Raw genomic sequence first — 22,245 nt, 5'->3', positions numbered from 1 at the left:
ATTCGTGGGTGGGGCTCTACACCAGAGATTGAAAAACATTTTCTGTTAAGGGCCAGATAGTAAAACATTTTCAGCTTTTCAAGCCAAACAATCTTTGTCACAACTACTCCACTCGGACTTTGTAATATAGGGGCAAACAGGTAATAAGTAAATGAATGGGTGTTCCAGTATTTTTGGACTTTGCTTATGGACCCTGAAATATGAATTTCATGGACTTTTCACGTGTCACAAAAATGTCCTTTTTTCAACCGTTTAAAAATGTGAAAACATTCTTACTTGGCTCTAAAAACAGATGGGGGCACAGTCCCCTGCCCCGTAGCCTCTGACCCCAGCTCTGTTGGGAAAATATTTAGCGAGAGCTTGCTGTGACAAAGAAATAGCCCTGCCCTGTTGACTCTTAGAGCCTGTGGGAAGGACAGATACCAAATAAAATGAAACCAAATAAATAGACTATTGCAAATAGTGACAACTGCTATCGAGGGGGGAAGAAAAAACAGTGCTAGGATTCGTCAGCCATGGGGCAAATGCTTTATAAAGATTGTATGAATCACAGGGGGCTTCTCTGAGGTGGTGGCCACTCAGCTGACCCCTGTGGATGAGTAGGAGTTGGGCGGAGCATGGAAAGAAGAAACACGCAGGAGGAGGAATCCCCTAGGCCAGAAAGAGCTCGTTTCATTGAAGTGTTTCAGAATGTGGTTGGTCGGAGTCCGATTCTTCTTCTTTTGGATGAATTCACAGGATGAGCCTGGTGCCCCCTGTTTCCGTCTGCTGAGAGGCACTCACCATCCCTGTTCCTGCTCACCGTGGTCTCCGTAACATAAAATCTGGAGGACAGTCGTCCAGGACTGTCTGAAATTGTTGCCACTGTAAGTACAAGAAGCGCGTGGACAGCTCCTTTGGCTCTGGAAATACCATGACCTATTCACAAGACACTCTCCTCGCCCTGACTGCATGTATTGTCTGTGTCCTGTGGGTATTTGGTGCCCTTTATAACGGTGTTTGGGGACATTACCGTATTGCAGGGGTGACATCAATTTGGAGCCGCCCCAGCTCTGCGTTTCCTTCAGACCCGACTCTCCAACAAAAGGTCACTTTGTTAAAGGGGAGAAGGAACGGGGACAAACAGTTTTTCCTGGAGAAGAGCGGTCCTGGGCCCGTGAGGGCGTGTACACTAGTCAGCAGTAATCATCAGCGTGTCTCAGAGAATTTAGGGGTGGATTTAGGACACACGTCCTAAATGTGTGTGGGCCTCATCACCCAAGGCACAGTACAGGCTTTCTTCCTGCAGCCTGCCCCTGGTTCAGGTGAGCATGTGTGTGTGTGTGTGTGTGTGTGTGTGTGTGATGTTGATGGGGACAGGATGAAGGAAGCAGCTTGCAAAGACCTTGCAGGTGACATTCCCTGCTCTATACCCTCCTCTCAGACAGAGGCTGCATCTTGATGATACTCTGCCATTATGATGTCAGGGGGGCACTGCGGGGCATTCAGTGTCCCCACCCACCCACCAGCAGCAGGCTTGGAGGAATGGGCACGGAAATGCTGTCAGACAAGATATGGTTCGCGTTGGTACGCAGAGGCTCCCAGAGGTGGAACCATGCGGAGTCAGGGAGACCCAGGCTTTGGATCCCAGCTCCCCACCTGCTGGTCTCGTTCTCAGGAAGCGGATTAACCTTCCTGCGCCTGGGTTTCCTCTGTACAATGGAGATGCACAGGACAGGTTCCCAGGGCGGTTATGAAAAGTAAAGGATGCCCTTTGTTTGGGAGAAGTAGGAAAAGTACCTGGATGATCCTGCCAGCCAAGGTGATGGAGTGCAGACAGATGTAACCATCTTCACAATGCAGCTCGGGACTCGGGGGTTACCGACGACAGCCCTTCTCCTGCCGCAGGGTGGCTTTGCCCTCCAGGGGGAGGTTGGCAAATTCTGGAGGCATTTTGGGTCTCATAACTTTGGAGGAGCTTGGCTCCTGGCATCCAGGGGGTGGAAGCCAGGGATGCTGCTCAAACATCCTGCAATACACAGCACACAACCGAGTGCTACCCTAGCCTCAAACGTCACGGGTGCCACGTGGAGAAACCCTGTCCCATACAACAAGAGATTTAGCTTAATCTTCTCTTTCTTCATAGAATATTCAATGGTCTTTTACTTTGAGGGATTAGAGTTAGAATACAAATTAAAGAGAGGAAAAATACAATCACCTTTTAGGATTTTTTTTTTTTTTCTGTTAAACCTAAACACAGAAGCACAGGGTTCTCATCCTGGCACAAACATCCACAGAGGCTTAGAACCGTGGCTTGTGTTCACTCTTAACACTGAGCAGCTTAAGAGGTTCATTTTCTCTTGTGATTTCTGTAATTTCTGTTCTTCAAAAGGATCGTGTGTTCCTTTTCTCTTTCAGAAACAAACTTTTGGGGGTTTTAAAGAATATTTTCTAAAGTTCTTGTTAATGCAGGAGCTGGCTTTGATTTGTGACCCAGCTTTCAAAGCCTTAAGCACCTGCTAAGTAGAGTCTTCTTTTTATTCCACTGCAAGACAACTGTATATTGCAGGGAAATGCTTTGAGTAATATATTTTGGGGGTTATTTTAGTCTGGAGGGAGATTGACATTCTATGGACCCAGCTAGAAGAGCCCAGGAGAAAAATGGACAGAGTCAGTAGCTAATTAAAAGGAGGCAGCTGAAAAAGAGTCATGATTCATTCATGCTAAATTCATACAGCATACATTATCCTTTTTTTAACAGTCGATGCAAAGGGAGAGTCTTTCAGTGGTGACTAAAATATCTGTTCCTAAATGCCTGATAACAATATCCATTGTATCTTACCAGCATAAAGGTGTCCTCACAGGGTGTTTTAATGTACTTCACCATCTGGAGTTTGGAGTTCTTATACATAAAATTTTCCCTTTCTGTAAGTGGATGAAGACTTTAATTATAATCAAGGAAATACTTTGATCTTGTCTCTGGTATTTCTAATTCGTTCCCATCCCCCCAAAAAAATGTTTAGGGATGTTAAAGGTTTCTTATGAACTGGAAAAAGAAAACAGGAGGAAATCTGCTTTTTATGAGATATCATTTTCTTTGACGGGACCTGCCAGCCGTCTGTTGCTCACTCTGCTCAAATATCTACTAGGATAGTCAGTCATTTTTTTTTAATCCTTTGAGGATGATAAAAACGTTCCTCAAGTGGACTGTAAATCCTTAATTAAGACTATTTGATGGCAGCAAATTTACCCATGATAGTAAAAGCACATCTGGGGGTCAAGATAATCCCAACCAAAAAAATGACCGTGACTATTTTGTGTGTCTCAGAGAAAATGATGGAGAGAAGGTTCGTTAAGAAGTAAATTGGGACATAACGTAGAGCAATCTGCGGGCTGTACTCTTTACCAAGAGACCCCCAAGAGTGGGGCACCTTGCTGTCACGTACCTCCTCATAGGAGGTAACAAGAAGGGCACCAAAAAACTGGTATAATATCCCTGCCAGGAAGGTTCAACCTGAATCTGTACACGAGGAAATAGACAAATCCAGAACGTACTACATTGTCTAAGACAATTGAACCTGGATGCTTCCCCCAGAAGTCATGCAAAACCAAGAAAGGTCAGGGGTGAGGGAATGGTTCCAGATTTCAAAAGACCAAGAAACATAGGGGTATCTGAATCTCGAATGGATCCTGGATGGGAAAAAAGACCCAGGTGGTACAATTATTTGGGGACTGTGTAGAAGGTTTGTTGATCGAATCAGTGTTACTCTTCATAGTTTTCATGTTAGCGAGGTCGGGGGAAAACTGTCCTTACTCTAGGAGACCCAGGCCAGACTACTTAGGGGGTGAAGAGCCATCCTGTGTGCAGCTCCCTGTGAAATGTCGTGATACACAAATACGAGTACATGCCTTATTCTTTTAAACTCTTCTGATGTAGAAAAAATGTGTGATGTATGCCTAGGTACCTCTGTGTGTGTACACACATGTGTACACATAGAGACAGAGAGCAAGCAAGCAAGTGTGGCAACATGTCAACAGTTAGCCGTCCTAAGTGAAGGAGTATACCTGGGTTTGTTTTTATTCTTTTGAATATTTTGTAAGGTTGAATAGTTTCTGAAAAACGTTTTTGGGGAGAAATACGTATGACGTTTTATTTTGCTTCTCCTGTTTGAAAAGGTGGTTTAGTTCCATTGATTTTTGTCTTTCAAATTTTGTACAGGGCCAGTCATTAGAGGTGTATGTTGTGTGTCCCTGCCTCCAGGGAGCTTCTGCTGACCATGGGGCCCTCCGTATTCTGGTTCCCTTTTGGTGGATCACCCTATGGTGTGGTTGTAGGTTGTGTGCGGTGCAGCATCATCCCCGTGGCTCTAAAGATGGTGAATCCATCTCTCTCTCTCTTTTTTTTAATTAATTTATTTATTTTTGCTGTGTTGGGTCTTCATTTCTGTGCGAGGGCTTTCTCTAGTTGTGGCAAGCGGGGGCCACTCTTCATCGCGGTGCGCGGGCCTCTCACTGTCGTGGCCTCTCTTGTTGCGGAGCACAGGCTCCAGACATGCAGGCTCAGTAGTTGTGGCTCACGGACCTAGTTGCTCCGCGGCACGTGGGATCCTCCCAGACCAGGGCTTGAACCCGTGTCCCCTGCATTAGCAGGCAGATTCTCAACCCCTGCGCCACCAGGGAAGCCCCGAATCCATCTCTTGGTACACGCTAGTTACAAAGTAACTGTGGAGGCTGTCATCTTGCCTTTCCGTGTAGCTTCTTTACATACCATTGAGCACACAGTAGGTTCTTGCCAAGAGGTGCACTCAGAGTGTGTCCGTGACAGTTCCCATGCCCCCTTCCAAACCTTCCCAGCTCCTGCTGTGTCTGAACTGAGGACACAGGGTTCACGTGACAGTGGGCTCCGCCCTGAATACAGCTGAGGGAGTTGTGTCGGGATTTATGGGGAGAGGGTTCTGGTACCTCACCTTCTGTGTTTGTCTCTGTGTGATTTCCCGCAGCACAGTTAACTCAGGCGCTGTGGGTCTGTGGATCTTCGCGTGAGTGCCAGACTCACAAAGCCCATGGGCGTCCTCCCTGGCAAGCGCTGCCTGCCTTCAGAATCGAGAGCAGTGCTTTTGTTCAGCGTTTTTAAAGAGGGCATGTGAAAAAAGAGACAAATATCACTTCTTTGTGGCATCTAAAGAAATGAAACATACAGACTTATTTACAAAACAGAAATGGACTCGCAGGCATAGAAAACAAACGTATGGTTACCAGAGGGGAAGGGGTTGGGGGAGGGATAAATTAGGAGGTGGGGATGAACAGATACACACTAGTACATATAAAATAGGTAAACAACAAGGACCTGCTGTAGAGCACAGGGAACTATATTCAGTATCTTGCACTAAGCTGTAATGGAAGAGAATCTGAAAAAGAATACATATATTGTATCACTGAATCACTTTTGCCGTACACTTGAAACTCACACAGCATTGTGAATCAACTATACCTCAATATAAAAAAAAAAAAAAAAGAAAGATAGCGTGTGAAAAGACTTCAGGAACAAGGCGTTCCATTTATAAGAAGACATTACAGACAATCCAGCCACATGCTTAGTTTGCCACCTTGACGTCCATTCCAGGGGAGACATTTAGAACGTTCAACCCGATATTCAGTGCTTGGCAAACCATTCCTGTTGGAACCCCGAGGGCTCCACTGGCTGCTCCTGGGAACTTCCTTAGGCCCCGGGATGTGGGAAGTGGTCTCAGTTGGTTCCACCCACTTGTAGCAGACGCACGCTGATAGTCATCTCTAGTGGACCTTCTTATGGACAGAGGATTTGTAAGTAAAAACAGTTGCCCCTGATTTCCCCACGGTCCTGTCTTCTAAGCGAGGACAGCAGTGAGGCTGGAGCCTGTTCAGTTATTTACATAAAGATGGGTGAGGTCTGTCCGTGGCCTCCCCTGTGTCGTACCCACGATTTCCTTAGCGGCCCTGCTGTTGAGCCACAGGGATTCACAACAACAAAAAGCCTCATGGATTGTCTTGGAAGAGATGGCATTGATACGCGAAGCTCTCCAATGTAAAAAGCCCCGAAGGCCCCTTGCATGGGCTTCTTTGCTGTCTCTTGTTTCTCCAGCTGAATGTGGCACACCTTGGGCTCAGCCGGCTTCATCTCCCACGTGTGCAACACTCTGGCCTCCCGTGATCGGTCTGCCTCCATCAAGGCCTTTCCCACCACCGGGAGCCACAGGCACCTTCTCAACACCCAGGCCTGATCCTGCCTCTGGCCCTACTAGAGCTCTCCAACGGCTTTCCATCGGAAGGCAGGTGGAATTCCAGAACCACGGCTGGAAAGGCCTGGATTATAGGGCTCCTGGCACCCTCCGTGTCCCTCAGGCCCTTCTTGCACCCACCTCACCCTTGCTTTGTTTTCATCCTCCTCTGGACCTCCACACAAGCCAGCCTCTCCTTGCACTGGGCCTCCAGCTTGTAAGACCCACACCATGCTCCACGCGCCCTGGTCCCGTTGACAGTTTCATACCCTTGTGGATGTCTTCTTTGTCCAGTATTGATCTGGATCCTGTCTGCTTTTGCAGATGCTCTGTAAGCCCTGTGAGTACAGGAAACATACAACTCTCCCTACCGTCGTCCAGCAATGCAGGGTGCCTTGTAGATGTTTAGTAAATAATTGTTGAATACATGAATGAAAAAAAATGGTTCCTCTGCTATATGAATACTGATATTAAGTGATATTCTTTGGATTTCAGTCAACCAAGAAAGTTGCATGCCAAAAAAAAAAGAAAAAAGAAAAAAAAAGCCTTTCTGATGTGATTTGGCTTCTAACTTACACAATGTAAAAAATGATCTTTGTCTCTTCTGTGGGATTGCTCAGTCTTCCTCTTGGCCACAAGTGATGAAACCTCATACCTGGTAAAGATTGTCTCCCGCTCGCCGACCTGGGATTCCAGAGAGGAGCAGAAGTATCTGATTCCTGGCGTAAGCAGGTACTTTTTTCTGTTTAGTGAAACAAAATTTTAAACTAAGGTACAGGAATTTCCTGCCGTATTCCACTGCATGTATTTTACTCATCTTACTGACAGTCATTGAAGTGTAGCAGTTCCAATATTTATCCTGCATGTCCAGTGTTCTGTTTATTTTGATTTTTTTTCCTATATAAGCTCATATTAAACTTTCCATTTTAGGGGTGAGTTGTATGGAAAGATAGTCTACTGTGTTGTTTCAAGTATAAAATACGATCTTATTTGAAGTCAGTCAGGAAATAATCTATACAACAGCTTATTATTCTTTGTGTTTGTGTATAAAGTGTTGGAAGGCAGTCATAAAATGTCTGTAATTAGATTTTTATAATTTTAGGAGTACAATCTTTGAATTTTAAAATTATAATCAATTGCTGATGAGTGGTTGGTATACTACTACTTAACCTACACCATTGTACTACGTTGTATCTCTGTACTGCCTTAAGAATATCTCTATATTGCTTTAACCTATACTACTTTATTTCTCTCTTTGTATTAAAATCAACTCTGGATTTGAAGACCTAATGGAAAGTTACCAATTTATATTATGTTTTCCTAATCCCCTCCTTTCTTGACTTGAAACCTAGGTTCTTTCCTTGAATTTGAAAGTTTTATTAACTGTACATTAGTCTCTAGTTGATTGTTTTTTTGCAGTTTGCTTCCAGAGCCTGAGGGGGTTTGCTGAGTTGCTTTGAATTGTGTAACATTTCATACCAGATGAATGTGGAGCTAGTTGCTTCTAGTTATGTTTCAAGTTTATTTATTGCTACAGTCTAATATTCAGGGAGGGGTTGATCAAATGCATAGCTAATGTACATTTACAGTAATGAGTAGATGTCATTTCCTTACTTAGTTACTTGCAGGTTTTGCTTTTTAAAATAAGTGTCAGCCAAAAAACATCGACTCCAGAATAAATTTATCTTTCAAGGACAATTCTATTTGCTAGAAATAGGAAATTGCCTAATAACGTCCTCACTTTTGGAGACATTATCGTACAAATCCAGAAGATGTTTGTTAAGCACATTTAATAATACTGAACATCATACTGATAACTAAAAGTAATTTTGGTTTCCTATTCAGAAACCACACATTTGAAGTGTTAGAGAACTTTGTAACGTTCCATGATTTTTAAAAAACTACTGGTCTTTAGTTTATTTCAGATATTATTGTAAGTCATCTTCCTTAGGAATGTGAAGAATTGGTTTAGTCCCCATTCTCTAGTTTCCTTCTCAATAATTTGAAAATATCATTTAAGTACTATTTTTTTTGCTGTAACTCTTTCATAATATTGGAAAGCATTCAGTAGCTAAGATGAAATTCCCTTCAGAAAATTTTGTATCGGGCTTGCAGGAAACTTTGAAATTCTACACAGTAACCTTAGACTCTGAAATCTCGAATCACCTTACAATGTCTGTGATGTAAAAAAAGAAGGCTGCAGCTTTCCCAACCTTATTAGTGTGATTACTCTCGTGACAGTTGTATTTCGAGAGGCAGAAGGAGTGGGATAGGACCAGGCTGCATCCTAAAAGCAAGTGAATTTCCAGCTTCCTCTGTGGTCTTTGGGCATTTGTTGGGTCAAGTGGGAAAGGATGGGCGAGGGACAGAGGGAGGAGACATGATGCATTTGGGGTGTTTCTTTAGTGATGAGAATGAGCCTCCTACAACAAAGTGGATGCCTAGTGCCGTGGTTCACACCTTTCCCCAGCTCTGAGTCTGGTAGTGGGAGCTTCCCTGGGTTCACACCCCCCACGAACTCAAGTCCCAGTAATCATGGTGCCTATCATACACACTCGCCCACAGCACAGCCCCCCCTTGGACTCTCATTTTCCAACCATTTTGCCCCTTTTCCCCTCATCCCCCCCTCAGCCGCCCCACCGTGGAAGCTGTCATTTGACATGTAGTTTGCTTTGCCGCCTACAGTTTGAATGAAGCCATACATAAAAACCGTATAGTGGTCTTAGACACACACACACAGACCTGTGTTTATACGTAGTCGTTTCTGGTTCGGCACCCTTGTGGATTCCGTGTTGAGAATGTTCTCCAAGGGGCATGTTTGTGGTGAAACGATGAGTCAACAGCGAAGATACTCCTTTAAGAATGTTCTCAACATGAAAACCCAAACCCCACTTTGTGTTTTTTCTTAGCCTCTCTCTTTCTCTCTCTCTCACGCACACCCAGACTTTTTTTCTTTTTCTTTTTTTTTTTTTGCAGAGTTAGAGTTAAATGTGTCACTGTGATCACTACAAAGAAGAGCCATCAGGTTCTTTCCCTGTAGGAACAATTTCACTTGACATCCTATCTCCTTTCTGGCTGTTCTCTGGGAAGGACAGGTGTCCTCTTATCATATCCATACTCCTGTTGCCACTGCATGCTTCTCAATAATGATCTACCCATGACTGGCTGGTTCTTTGTGTGTATCTGTGGGATCCCCCCAAGTGGCTGGCTCTTTATGGTTTATGTGTGTCTGGGGGGATCCCCCTGAGTGGCTGGCTGTTTGTGGTTTGTGTGTATTTGGGGGGGTCCCCCGAGTGGCTGGCTTTTTGTGGTTTGTGTGTATCTGGGGGGGGGATCCCCCTGAGTGGCTGGCTCTTTGTGGCTTGTGTGTATTGGGGGGATCCCATGAGTAGTATTTTATTATTTGTGTGTATTTTGGGGGGCAGTCCCGCAATGCTTTGGGGCACCGCCCTGGAGATTTGGTGCATTTGTCTTGGAACACTAATTTAGATGCTTTCCGTCCCATTGTGGGTTTCATGGACATTGATCCGCCAATGCTATAATGTAAGAACAGACAAAACCTTTGAGATGGGTAATCCGAGCCCTCCTCAGGCTGTGGGCTGGCCGTGTCCCTGGCCAGGACGGACCCCTGAAGTCATGCCCACCGCCATCATGGTGTTTATTTCCTCCTTGCAAATCCACAGGGGTCTCAATTTGAAATAATTGCTCTACCTTTTATGTCTCTCTTTTCAGCAGACACCGTGGGGATCATTTTCCTTTTTCCAGCTAAACCTACCGAAAAAGAGGCTGGGATAAAAAAATCGAGCTTTACCATTGATGAGGGTTCTGAAGGTGGGGAAAACCCAAGGTTTTAGACCTAGGGTATGTTTGCTGTTGTATCTTCAAATTCTGCACTGTAATAATCAGAGCTTTCTTTCACGAGGGGAAAACTGTAGAGACTAGAAATCTGTGTTAATTCAATTCTCTGCAACAAGTATTTATTACCCATTTATTATGCGCTTGTGCTAAAGGAGTAAGGGCTTAAAAAGGGAATCTTTTTTTTTTTTTTTGATTCTATGACAAGGGCCAGACGCACAGTATTTGGCAGATCATCATTCTTTAACAAATTGAATTTTTCTCAATTAGGGTCTTGCAGGCCAACTGGGAGCCCAGGGTCATTTTCTTTTTTATTCCCATTTGTACAAATTATTGTATTTGAGGAGTTTGGGGCATTTACTCTGACAATGTCTCCAGCGTCAGAAAGACAGTATGATTAAATTGTACTTTGCAGGCTCTTTTTCTTTCCTGATTACAAAGATAAGTAGAACATTCGATACATAGATACAAGAAGGTATAAAGCATCGTGTAAATACTGGTAGTCCTGCTCCCCTAGAACTATCATCTTTCTTTTCAGTTTTGTGTATACACGTCTATGCACACAGACACAGAAAACATACATATCCATATATAAATATGAACTTCTTTTATTTGCGATCTTGCTGCCTTTAGTTCCTGTCAGATTTTGCCTTTCCCACCCTAAACTTATACCCTGAAGTTTTTCTTCATGAAAAAATAATAGTCTTCGAAAATCAAGAATTTTAAGGGCTGCATAATATCCTATTACATAATTTATTGAACCTTTCCCCAACTCTCCTGGCTTCACAAATTTCTAACTAAGGTTGGTAGCAATATATTGATAAGGGACACGAGTGTTGTGTGGGTCTCTTGATATTTTCACAGAAAACGAAATTCCTAGAAACGCAAACACCAATTCAGAGAGTGTAAAACTGTTGAGACTATATTCATCCTCACATACGCTCCCAAGCGTCCAGGGAGCATATGTTCAATAACATAACCCACGAGCAGGAGTCCCCGTTTTCTGAGATTCAGACTCATCCTGTCATTGTATTTGCCACATTGATAGATTACAAATAGCATTTTCCCTCTGTTTTCTTTTTTTTTTCTTTTTTTTTTTTTTTGCGGTTCACGGGCCTCTCACTGTTGTGGCCTCTCCCGTTGCAGAGCACAGGCTCCGGATGCGGAGGCTCAGCGGCCATGGCTCACGGGCCCAGCCACTCCGCGGCATGTGGGATCTTCCCGGACTGGGGCACGAACCCGTGTCCCCTGCATCGGCAGGTGGACTCTCAAACACTGCGCCACCAGGGAAGCCCTCTCTGTTTTCCTTTTAATTCTTGATCCCTAAGGAGGCCGGACATTTTTCATGTAGATATGAATTTATCATGGTTTCCTCGTTCATCGCTTGACGTTTTTTCATTAGGATGTTGATGACGCCCTCCGCCTTACCATACCTCTCCTTCTTAGCCAGTTGCTTAGATACCCTTCTCCATTCTCAGATCATGGTTCATAATCACATAGTTCCTTTGAATTACTTTGTGGCCCCCGCCTTGTTTTCCACTCTGGATTCTTCTCCAGCGCAGAGTCTTTGTTGCATGTTGCTGCAGGCAATGCTGCTGGTCTTGGACATGTCTGGTGCCCAGATTGCACAGATAAGAAATACCAGATTTTGGACCATTTTTCCCATAACATAGAGTCTTGGGAACTCTGTGGTCCTCCAGGTGAGCACAGTAATGAGGGGTAGGTGTCAGGATTTCAGAGGTAGCTTTGTAGCTTTCATCCAGGTGCATTATGTTGCAAGTCGAGTGTGATTTTGACTGCTCAGCTACCACTATCCTCTTTTTTTTTTTTTTTTTTTTGCGGTACGCGGGCCTCTCACTGTCGTGGCCTCTCCCGTTGCGGAGCACAGGCTCCAGACACGAAGACTCAGTAGTTGTGGCTCACGGGCCCAGTTGCTCCGTGGCATGTGGGATCCTCCCAGACCAGGGCTCGAACCCGTGTCCCCTGCATTGACAGGCAGATTCTCAACCACTGCGCCACCAGGGAAGCCCCATCATTTTTGATCTATAAGGACGGCTATTTCAAATGTTTCATCCTAACTCTGTGATAACAAGATCTTGTCCCATTTCTCAATCATTAAAGCTTTTCTTTTCCATTGCAAACAAACATTGAGCTCTAGGATCCAAAAAGCATTAAATAAAAGGCAAGGGTGGCCCTCCGTTGAATAAAATATAAATTCTAAGTTGAAGAGCTACCCACAGTTAGGCTGAAACACATTGCTGTGAATTTATTTGTTATTTGATCTGTCGTGCAGATGCAGTGGGTATCAGAGGAGATAATTCATTTGTGTGCGGTGGGCAAGCAAATTGATCTTCTTTTCCTGTAATCCATTTTCATGTAAAGGAAACACATTTTTAAGAGCTGCTGATTGATTTTCCTGCATTCCTCGGCAGTTGCATTTTTATTCGGAAAAATAAGCACACTGCTCTCAAACCACTTCTGCATGCATATATGACTTCTGTTGGCAGGGTCCTCAAGTATTTCCCTGACATGTGCAACCTCTAAAGATTAAGGCAGAATGGGGAAGTGGAGGTTCAGAGAATATTGCTTATGTTCTGACAATTCAGTCAAGAGAATCTCTCTCATGAGCACTTTCAGGCAGGGGAAGGACTGAATTTACAGTTTTCCCTATTGGTTGAATTCATAAATGTTCATTATAAACACTGTAATGTTTCTAAATGATGTCAGTAAAAAAGGTCTTGTACGTAATGATGAGATAACCAAACCCCAATATTAAAGGTTTACCACAGCATGCAGGAATATTGGTAGATGGAGGAAAATTTAGAGTTCAGAGTATTTTAATGTTATATTCCAAATTGGGCCTTGGATAGAAAAAGCATCATTATGTCCAAAGAAACTTGCATGTACGCTTTCTGGTAGTTTTGTCAACTCATTCCTGATTATAAACTGGTCAGGAACGTAGCACAGAACTGAAGAATTACTCTGTAACTTAACAGAAAGAATCATTTACGTGATAACTTAACGGCTCGTCCAAGGTTACACCTATCTGTTAAGAGTCATGCCCTGTCCACAAATCAATGTGTGCAAATATTTTCTCAGTTCCCCACTGTCCTAGGAGTTGAGTTGGTTGTGGAGGGCATGAGACGAATGGTCTCCTGGCCTCCTGCAGTTCTAGAACAGCAGGAAAACCAGCCATTAAATCGGATGCTAACTTTTTTCTTTCTTTTCTCATTTCCTCCCCGAAGTCTCCCTTCCCTAGGTTCTTCGCTTCCTTTCTATATTCACTTTCTGTGACTGCTGTAATAATTGCCACCAACTTTGTAATAAATCACCACGACATAGATTTATTATCTTAGGGTTCTGGAAGTGAGAAGTCCAAAGTGGGTTTCACTGGGCTAAAACCAAGACGGTGGCAGGGCCAGTTCCTTCTGGAGACTGAAGGGCAGAATGGTTTCCTTGCCGTTTGCACCTTCTAGAGGTGCCTGCATTCCTTAACCTCCTGGCTGCTTTCCTCTGTCTTCAAAGCCAGCAGAAGTAGCATCTTCCAGTTTCTCCCCGTCTTCACATTGGGCTCACATTGGGCCCCCCTGGCTAAGCCTGGCCCATCTTCCCATGTCAGGGGCCTTAACTTAATCACACCTGCAAAGTCCCTTTTGCCACTTAAGTTTTGCCACTTAAGGTAAGATAGTCACAAGTTCTGAGGATTAGGACGTGGACATCTCTGGGGGGTCGGGACTCAGCCCACCACGATGCCCGTTGTTCTATCTGCTCTGAGGTTGCTCCATCCAGACAGTGTATCCTGGGCCTTTATGAGATGCCATGGGCTGTGCTGAGCCCCATACCACGTAGAGTACAGATGCAGCTTAAAACCTATTTGTAGGTGGTACGAAAAAAAGAAAAGAATTTGATATAGTGATGAATACCACAGATTTTTTTCCATATGTGGGATATGGAAATACATTTGTAAACCAAATCTCCTATCCTGAGATCTCTCTAGCTTTGGATAGGAAAGCATTTGGTTTAAGATTTATACCCACTGTACTCATTTTCTGTTGTTTCACAACAAACAGTGGCTTTAAGGAACCTCTGTAAATTATCTCCCAGCCTGTGTGGGTCAGGAGTCCAGGCCAGGGATAGATGCTCCCTCTGCTTAGCCTGTCACCAGGCTGACCATCTCTTCTGAGGCTCAGGATGCCTTTCTAACTTCAGTGGGTGCTGGAAGCATTCAGTTTCTTGCAGTTGGGGTCTGAGTTCCCTGTCTCCTTGCTGGCTGTCAGTCCCGGGCCACCTTCAGCTCCTAGAGGTCACCCACCGTTCCTGGGTACATGGGCCCTGCAGGCGGTTCTCATCACAGCTATTTGCTTCTCCTTTGATACCAGCTGGGCACACCTCTCGTGACTTCGGAGAGACTTCTGGGCTCTGCACCTTTTAAGGGCTCACCTGATTAGGTCAGGCCCACCCAAGGTAATCTCTCTGAGATCAATCTGTCTGAGTCAACCGATCAGTGCCCTGATTACAGGAATGACACCCATCCTATTCACAGGTCCCGCCCCCACCCCCCTCAAGGAGAGGGGATTATACAGGGTGTGTATAACAGTGGGGCAAGAATATTGCTGGTGTTCTTAAAATTCTGCCTAATTTCTCTGGCTTGGGTTTGTGGACCTTGTCTCCTTGGAGAAAGCTGTCCTCCGTGCAAACGACTTTCTTTCTCTTTGCAGCCACTGTTTCTTGAATCCCATAGTGTGAGTATGTCTGTGGCATGCTCTTGGGGTCCCCATCATCATTTGCTGAGATTCCCAGTGGCCATCCATCAAGATCTCTCCTGGTGGGGTTCAGGGAGAAGGCTGGACGGCTCCTGGACCCACATGGCACTCCCTTTCTCTCTTTTTTTTCTCAGTCGCAGGGCTGGAGCATCCCTGCCCTGCTCCACATGGGGGGAAGGCACCTCTCCCAAGTCTGCAATCCAGGCTGGGATTGAATCCAAACATCTGGATGTCCTTTTCCTGCACCGTCTTCCAGGGCCTCCCCCATGCAAATCCATCACGTCCATAGTTGTCTGTGGGTTCTTGACTCTCGCTCCCCATTCTTGGACAGTCAGCAGCCATCAGTGTATAATGAATTACTTACAGGGCAAAAGTTAAGAAATGCAGGGTAAGCTGTGATAATATTAGGGGTATGCACATAAAACTATGGCCTTAGAGGAAGATTTGAATTGAGATGGGGACGTGGTTATAAATACTTGGGAAAGAACTATGTCTCAAGATAGACTAGCATCTCTTGGACTTTATCCACTGAGAGTTTGCCATGTATAGAGGGGCTTTTATATAATGCTGACGTTTGATTTTGGGGGTCTTCTTGCCCTTGGAGTTAGTTTTTTTTGTGTGTTTTTTTTAAGATTTTTTTTGACGTGGACCATTTTTAAAGTCTTTACTGAATTTGTTACAGTATTGCTTCTGTTTTACGTTTTGGTTTTTTGGCCGCAAGACATGTGGAATCTTAGCTCCCCAACCAGGGATGGAACCCGCACCCCCTGCATTGGAAGGCGAAGCCTTAACCACTGGACCGCCAGGGAAGTCCCTGGAGTTAGTTGTTTTAAGTAGATAATTCATGCCCCTGGAGATAATCCCTCTGAGATCACCCAAATATTTACATATTTACATACACAGGAACCATGCTTCTTCCCTTTGGATTATGTGATGAGGCATTGTACTGAACCTAACGATTTTCTTGCTGACAATTACTGTGTTGCAGTGAGTTTGCACGATATAATTGTAATCAGCATTAAATGCAGGGCTTGCTCTCTCAGTGTCTGTGTATCTCGTTTTTATTGGAAGTGGTACCATTTAAAGTGGTTTCTAATCAGTGCACAACCTTGTTACTGTTTCTTTTCTATGTGTAAGAATGATATCCATCTATGACCTCAGGAGGGAACTAGACACCACCGCTGTCCCAGGCCAACTCCTTAGTATTTTGTGTGCCTCCCTTGGCTTTTTTCTTCCTACTCCTGGCCCCCACCCCGCCCCGCAACCCCCATCATGTTAGCTCTAAGGATTGTCATGGAGATTGTTGGGTGACTTCAGCTCTTTTGGACCTTCTGGTCTAGAGGACCTCTCTATAATCCTGCATCACCAAAGATAGGATGCTTGTAGCCAGCCTGTGGATGAGGACCAAGAGGGCCACACACAGAATGGGTGTAGGAAGCTCAGGGCTTGGGGTCCAGTTCCTTTGTGTCAGGTGTGGAGACAGGATCCCAATCACAGGAACTCAGAAGTGAGCCCAGGAGGCTGTTCAGGTGTTGGCCTTAGAGGCCGGCAGTCAGGCGCGGGGATGGTGTGTTAGCAGTGGGCTTCTATGTGACTAACCTGTAGATGGTACTTCCACTTTCTGACAGCATGTTCTTTCTCAAACTCTGCAATGATTTCTTCCATTTGTTCACTGAAACACCAGTCTTGGGACTCAGCAACCTCCTAATTACCAATTCCAGAGCTGTTTTCTCATGGGCTTTATACAATTTGATAATTTTGACTAGATCTTCATTCTTCAAAGTATAGTTTGTATTTAAGAAATAAATGGGTACACAAAACAGAAGTTAAAGTTATCCATTATATCACTGGTTTGAGTTTGTAATATGGAAGTAGGTGGAAGTCTTCTCATCTTCCAAAATAACCATTCAGAAATAATCTTTTATTAACATTTTGATGTTATTTCCAGTAACTGCAGTAATTCCAACTTTTCTAGTAATTGTTTATTCCAGTTTTAAAAAAAATATTTAAAAATTTTATTCATGGGGCTTCCCTGGTGGTACAGTGGTTGAGAGTCCACCTGCCGATGCAGGGGACACGAGTTCGTGCCCCGGTCTGGGAAGATCCCACATGCCACGGAGCGGCTAGGCCCGTGAGCCATGGCCGCTGAGCCTGTGTGTCCGGAGCCTATGCTCCGCAACGGGAGAGGCCACAACTGTGAGAGGCCCGCGTACCGCAAAAAAAAAAAAAAAAAAAAAAAAAGAGAGATACTTGAGAAGGGATGCCAAGACTTGGTTGGGAGTCCCTGTTTCCAGGGAGAAGCTCCTTCTGCGAATATGGGATCTAAATTCCCGCTGGTGCAGAAACCATGAACGTGTTACCGAGTTCAAGGTCCTACTGCTCGCCACACAACAGACCAGTGAATCAAGAGACAAGTTGTGGGGACAAGGAATAGCCACTGTGTTCATAAAGCCAGCAGACCGAGAAGATGGTGGACTCGTGTCCCAAAACCATCTCACTCGGGTTTGGGTGCTGGTTTCTTTTATAGAACAAAGAGGGGGTATTGAGGAGGTCAAGTAAGAAAGGGTATAAGTTGTTGCTAAAATCTCCTGGTTCTGGCCAGACTGCAAAGGGGGTGTGTTCATTTCTTCCTTCCTGCAGCCATTGACAGGTGGGCCTGGTCGGGATGTTTCCTGTGAGCTGAACAAAGGTATTTTAGCTTGATACTCATGACCTGGAAGGCAGGGGGCCCAGAGGTGGGCCACTGGCTATAACTTAAGGTATAGGCAACATCCTTTTAGTGATGAACTTGTAGCAAAAGCAGTAGAATTACAGAGATGAAAATAAAAGAAACAGATCCAACCTGGAGTTAGATTTGTTCCTCCCTGTTACAGACGGAGGGTAAATGAATGGAGTTTCCATCTCCTGGACCTCTGCTCACATCCCTGACCTGGAGATGGTGCCTTGAAGATCGTGAGAATGCCTGTTGTTTTAACCTTGAAACAAACCGAGTTGGGAAGTTCATGGGAGCGACCCGCTTCTGTTGGATATTCTCTTAACACACATTTCCATGTACTTGTTTTTATAAACTGTTGTTGCTGGGTAATTTCCATTGATTATAATGATTTTCCATGAGGCTTTGCAAGGGCAGGTTGAGCAAGGGTTATAAATGGGACTAATTAGTAAGATGCAAACTGCTTTTATGGCCTTTTCAAAACATTCAGATGACCCGTAATTAAATTATGTTGCCAAATTATTTGTTCATTATCATCTTCCTATCAAGTTTATTTCATCAGGAGACCCCATCCACCATCTAGTAGGCAAAGAAAGAGACGTCCTGTGAATAGGTGCCTTGGAGAACACTGGTCTGGTTGGGTTTCTTTCCTATGGCGTACGCTTTTATTTTTTTCTTTCTGCTTCAGTATATCTTTAGATGTTGAGTTTGCTTATGGACTGATAGAGTCTCCAGGCTGGGAAGGATTATACTAGTCACTTTGTTCAAACTCCCGGCTTCTTGGTGAAGTAATCCCTCTGCAGTATCCCCAACAGATGGGGTTTTGTCTATCTCCGATAGATGCTATCTGACAGGCTGATCATCTTATGGTCTGGCAGCTGTTATAAGGTCATGGTCCTTATTTTGGACAAAGTCCTAGCTCTGGCCTCTGAGACAGCCACTAAATTCCTTCTCTCTTTTGCAGACAAGCCACTCAAACAAATTGAAAGGCAAGTGCCTTTCGCGCCCTGGGTGGAATGTTCCCGATTCTTGAGAGATCACATACGCAAAATGGTCTTTGAGCCCCTGGGCATCCTGTTTGGTCTCACCTCATAGCCAGGTTGTCCCCTGTACTTATTAAATAGCAGCCATCTGAACTGAAAAATATTACTCCCACTGTGGTACAATGTGTGAAGAGTCCAGTGTAAATTCTCTTCCTGCTCACCAAAACATCTCCATATTAACGGGTACCAAGCAGCATGAACTTTAGCCTTTGTGACTTTAAGTCACTCCATGGCTCACCTGCCTAATGCTTAATTTCTCATCCATTAAAATCTCCTTCGCAGGAGCTGCAATCATGCCACATCTTTTTTTTTTTTTGCGGTACACAGGCCTCTCACTGTTGTGGCCTCTCCCGTTGTGGAGCACAGGCTCCGGACACGCAGGCTCAGCGGCCATGGCTCACGGGCCCAGCCGCTCCGCGGCATGTGGGACCTTCCTGGACCAGGGCACGAACTCGTGTCCCCTGCATCGGCAGGCGGACTCTCAACCACTGCGCCACCAGGGAAGCCCCCCACGCCACATCTTAATGTCAGCGTCCTGGTACCAATGATTATGCTTCTTAAATAAGTGGATTATGGGTCTTGACACTGAGTTTAATTTTGCTGATCTTCATCATGTGTTCCATTTACCAAGGTCTTTCTGAGACTTTATTCTCTTCCACAGCACAAACTCGCCCCCACGTGCTGGATAAATATTCTTGTAGTTCATCCATACACGTCATTGGTGTAAATTATTGAATAGAGCAAAGTTGTAGAGCACATTCTCAAAAACCTTTCGCATTTTCTACAACTCTTTGGCAAATCAGCACTCCTTTGGACCATCTGTTTATCCAGCTACAACTCATAGGTACTGTCACGTGAGATTTTTCAGATCCTGGGCTAGAATTACGGTTCATTCTGTGGCTGATATTATCAGGAGTTGGAAATCTGGTGGCTTGATCGTAAAGGATGAGCGGTGTGCTTTGTTCCTAGTGAGTTCATGATGGTGCCAGGGATGACCATGTGCCCTCCACAGTGCACACAAACCACCTATAGAAATACTCTTTCAAGAATCTAGTGGCAGGCTTCCCTGGTGGTGCAGTGGTTGAGAGTCCGCCTGCCGATGCAGGGGACACGGGTTCGTGCCCTGGTCCGGGAAGGTCCCACATGCCATGGAGCGGCTGGGCCCGTGAGCCATGGCCGCTGAGCCTGCGTGTCCGGAGCCTGTGCTCCGCAACAGGAGGGACCACAACAGTAAGAGGCCTGCGTACCGCGCAAAAAAAAAAAAGTAAAAGAATCTCGCGGCAGATACATCTTGAGGTAACCAGTCTCAAGTTTATCATATCTTCCTTTTTTTTAAATTGGAGGATCGTTGATTTACAATGTTGTGTGATTTTCAGGTGTATAGCAAAGTGACTCAGTTATATGTATATGTATCTGTTCTTTTTGCAGATTCTTTTCCCTTCTAGGTTATTACAAAATATTGAGTATAGCTCCCTGTGCTATACAGTAGGTCCTTGTTGTTTAGCTATTTTACGTATAGTCGTGTGTATATGTTCATCCCAGACTCCTAATTCATCCCTCCCCCCCTTTTCCCCTGTGGTAACCATAAGTTTGTTTTCTATGTCTGTGAGTCTGTTTCGGTTTTGAAAATAAGTTCATGTGCATCATTTTTTAGATTCCACATACAAGTGATGTCACATGATGTTTGTCTTTCTCTGACTTAACTTCACTTAGTATGATAAGCTCTAGGTCCATCCGTGATGCTGCAAATGGAATTATTTTATTCTTTTTTATGGCTGAGCAGTATTCCATTGTATATATACGTATCATATCTTCTTTATCCATTCCACTGTCAATGGACATTTAGGTTGCTTCCGTGTATTGATTATTGTAAATAGTGCTGTGGTGAACACTGGGCTGCATGTATCTTTTCAAATTACAGTTTTTCTCTGGGTCTATGCCCAGGAGTGGTATTGCTAAATCATCATATCTTCATTTTTTTACTTAAAAATTCTCTGGTTGTTTATGAATGAGATCATCACCCTGCATGCCCCTCTAGTTAGTATGTGCATGTCTCTGGATATTTACCTAATGCATACAGCTACTCTATGATGATGCTGAGCACCGTTTTAATAAATAAGGAGCTGCTGTTATTAGCTATTTAATTATGTAGAATTATATTCTGTTAAGTATCATCATGTTGCTGCTTGACCATGGATCTTCTGGGTTTATTATTGCTACAGCTATCTGATGCAGGTTCCATGTCTGAGGATCGTTGCCGATAGTGTGTCTGCTTTGTACAAGATGCTTTTCAGTGAGGACACCCCAGTGGAATGGAGCACAAAGAACAAAGCTGTATGTGGGGAAAGATGCCTTCAGCTGTGATACCCAGAGTTATTTTCAAACTAACCTTTAACCCAGAGACTGTTATCATCATGAAGGGTCCTGTATTATCTAGATTTTCACTGTTTCCCCTCAAGACAAAGAATGCTCCCCTAAACAGAGGACCTGAAGATAACCTTTTCCTGCACGCACATCTTCCGTTCAGCCCGAGGAGTTCTTTGTGAACTTTGTATCCCGAAGACTGGATCTACTTATATATTTATGTCAAAACTGCTTTACAGCTGAAGGCAGTTTGAATTACTGCCTAGTAATCCTATTAATTGATTGACAAAGCCTATAGATACCATTTATCCAAAAGGTACTACCAGTGGAAGACAATGAACGTGCTTAAATTCTTTTATGGATCCTTTGACATATTTATTATTATTATGGATGTTTCAGGGGCTATGCCTGATCATTTTTTTCAGTTCCATTATGGTTTATTACAGGATATGGAATATACTTCCCTGTGCTCTACAGTAGGACCTTGTTGTTTATCCATTCTATACATACTAGTTTTCATCTGCTAACCCCAAACTCCCACTCCATCCCCCCACCTTGGCAACCCCAAGTCTGTTCTCTATGTCTGTGAGCCTGTTTCTGTTTCTGATAGGCTTATTTGTGTCATAGTTTAGATTTCACATATGAGTGATATCATATGATATTTGTCTTTCTGTACGTCTGATCATTTTAACAACTGCACATCATATGCTACTTTACATCTAATGTATGTATAGCTATGTGTATGCATAGTTTATACATTTCTACATATATATGTGTGTTTATACATACATATCTTTAATGATGGACATGGAGTGTAAAAGAATAGCGAACACTGAATTGCATGTTGATGTTTTACCCCTGGAAAACATCACACCCCCTTGTCTACCCGGCCTCTGGCGTGAGCCACTCTGTCAGGTTAGATGTTACTTGTCGTAGCTTTAATTAGGTTGAGTTCCCTCTGGCTTCACGGTCTTTGCTGTGGGGTCCACACTTCCTCTTTAACAGAGCTTGGGATCTGAGCCCTGGTGAGGGTCACAGGGTTTCACTCTGCTTTACAGCCTGGTTGCTGGCTTATTGGGTCTTTGAGGAAAGCTCCTTGTTCGCTCTCCTGCCCTGGATTTGCTGGACCCATGTTCCCATCCTGGCCAGGGAGCAGGGACAGGTGTGACTGCCCGTGGGTTTTAAAAATGATGATTTTAATGGAGAGTGTCCTATTGCTGGTGAGAAGGTGAAACGCTGCAGCCGCTGTGGAAAATAGTCTGACGCTTCCT

At 44.3% G+C, this 22,245-nt stretch overlaps 1 protein-coding gene across 9 annotated transcripts in view; it reads left to right on the top strand.

The window, feature by feature from the left end:
• The window catches only part of LOC308608560 (steryl-sulfatase-like), a 171,738-nt gene that overhangs the window by 45,195 nt on the left and 104,298 nt on the right, over positions 1-22,245 (top strand). For 5 of the 9 annotated variants that reach the window (XM_081221783.1, XM_081221782.1, XM_081221784.1 and 2 more), the window contains exon 2: positions 739-866. The exons of 2 other annotated variants lie outside the window; for them this stretch is intronic. The gene's annotated coding sequence lies outside the window, so the exon portion shown is untranslated. Of the gene's footprint in view, positions 1-738; positions 867-6,856; positions 6,969-8,477; positions 8,534-22,245 lie in introns of all 9 variants that reach the window. 2 more of the 9 variants (XM_081221788.1, XM_081221786.1) reach the window with 2 other exon arrangements.

The sequence above is a fragment of the Mesoplodon bidens genome (genome assembly GCF_964165515.1).
Source record: "Mesoplodon bidens genome assembly, chromosome: X".
Taxonomy (NCBI): domain Eukaryota; kingdom Metazoa; phylum Chordata; class Mammalia; order Artiodactyla; family Ziphiidae; genus Mesoplodon; species Mesoplodon bidens.
The sequence above is the reverse complement of the archived record's forward strand: the minus strand, read 5'-3'. Positions and strand labels throughout refer to the sequence as shown.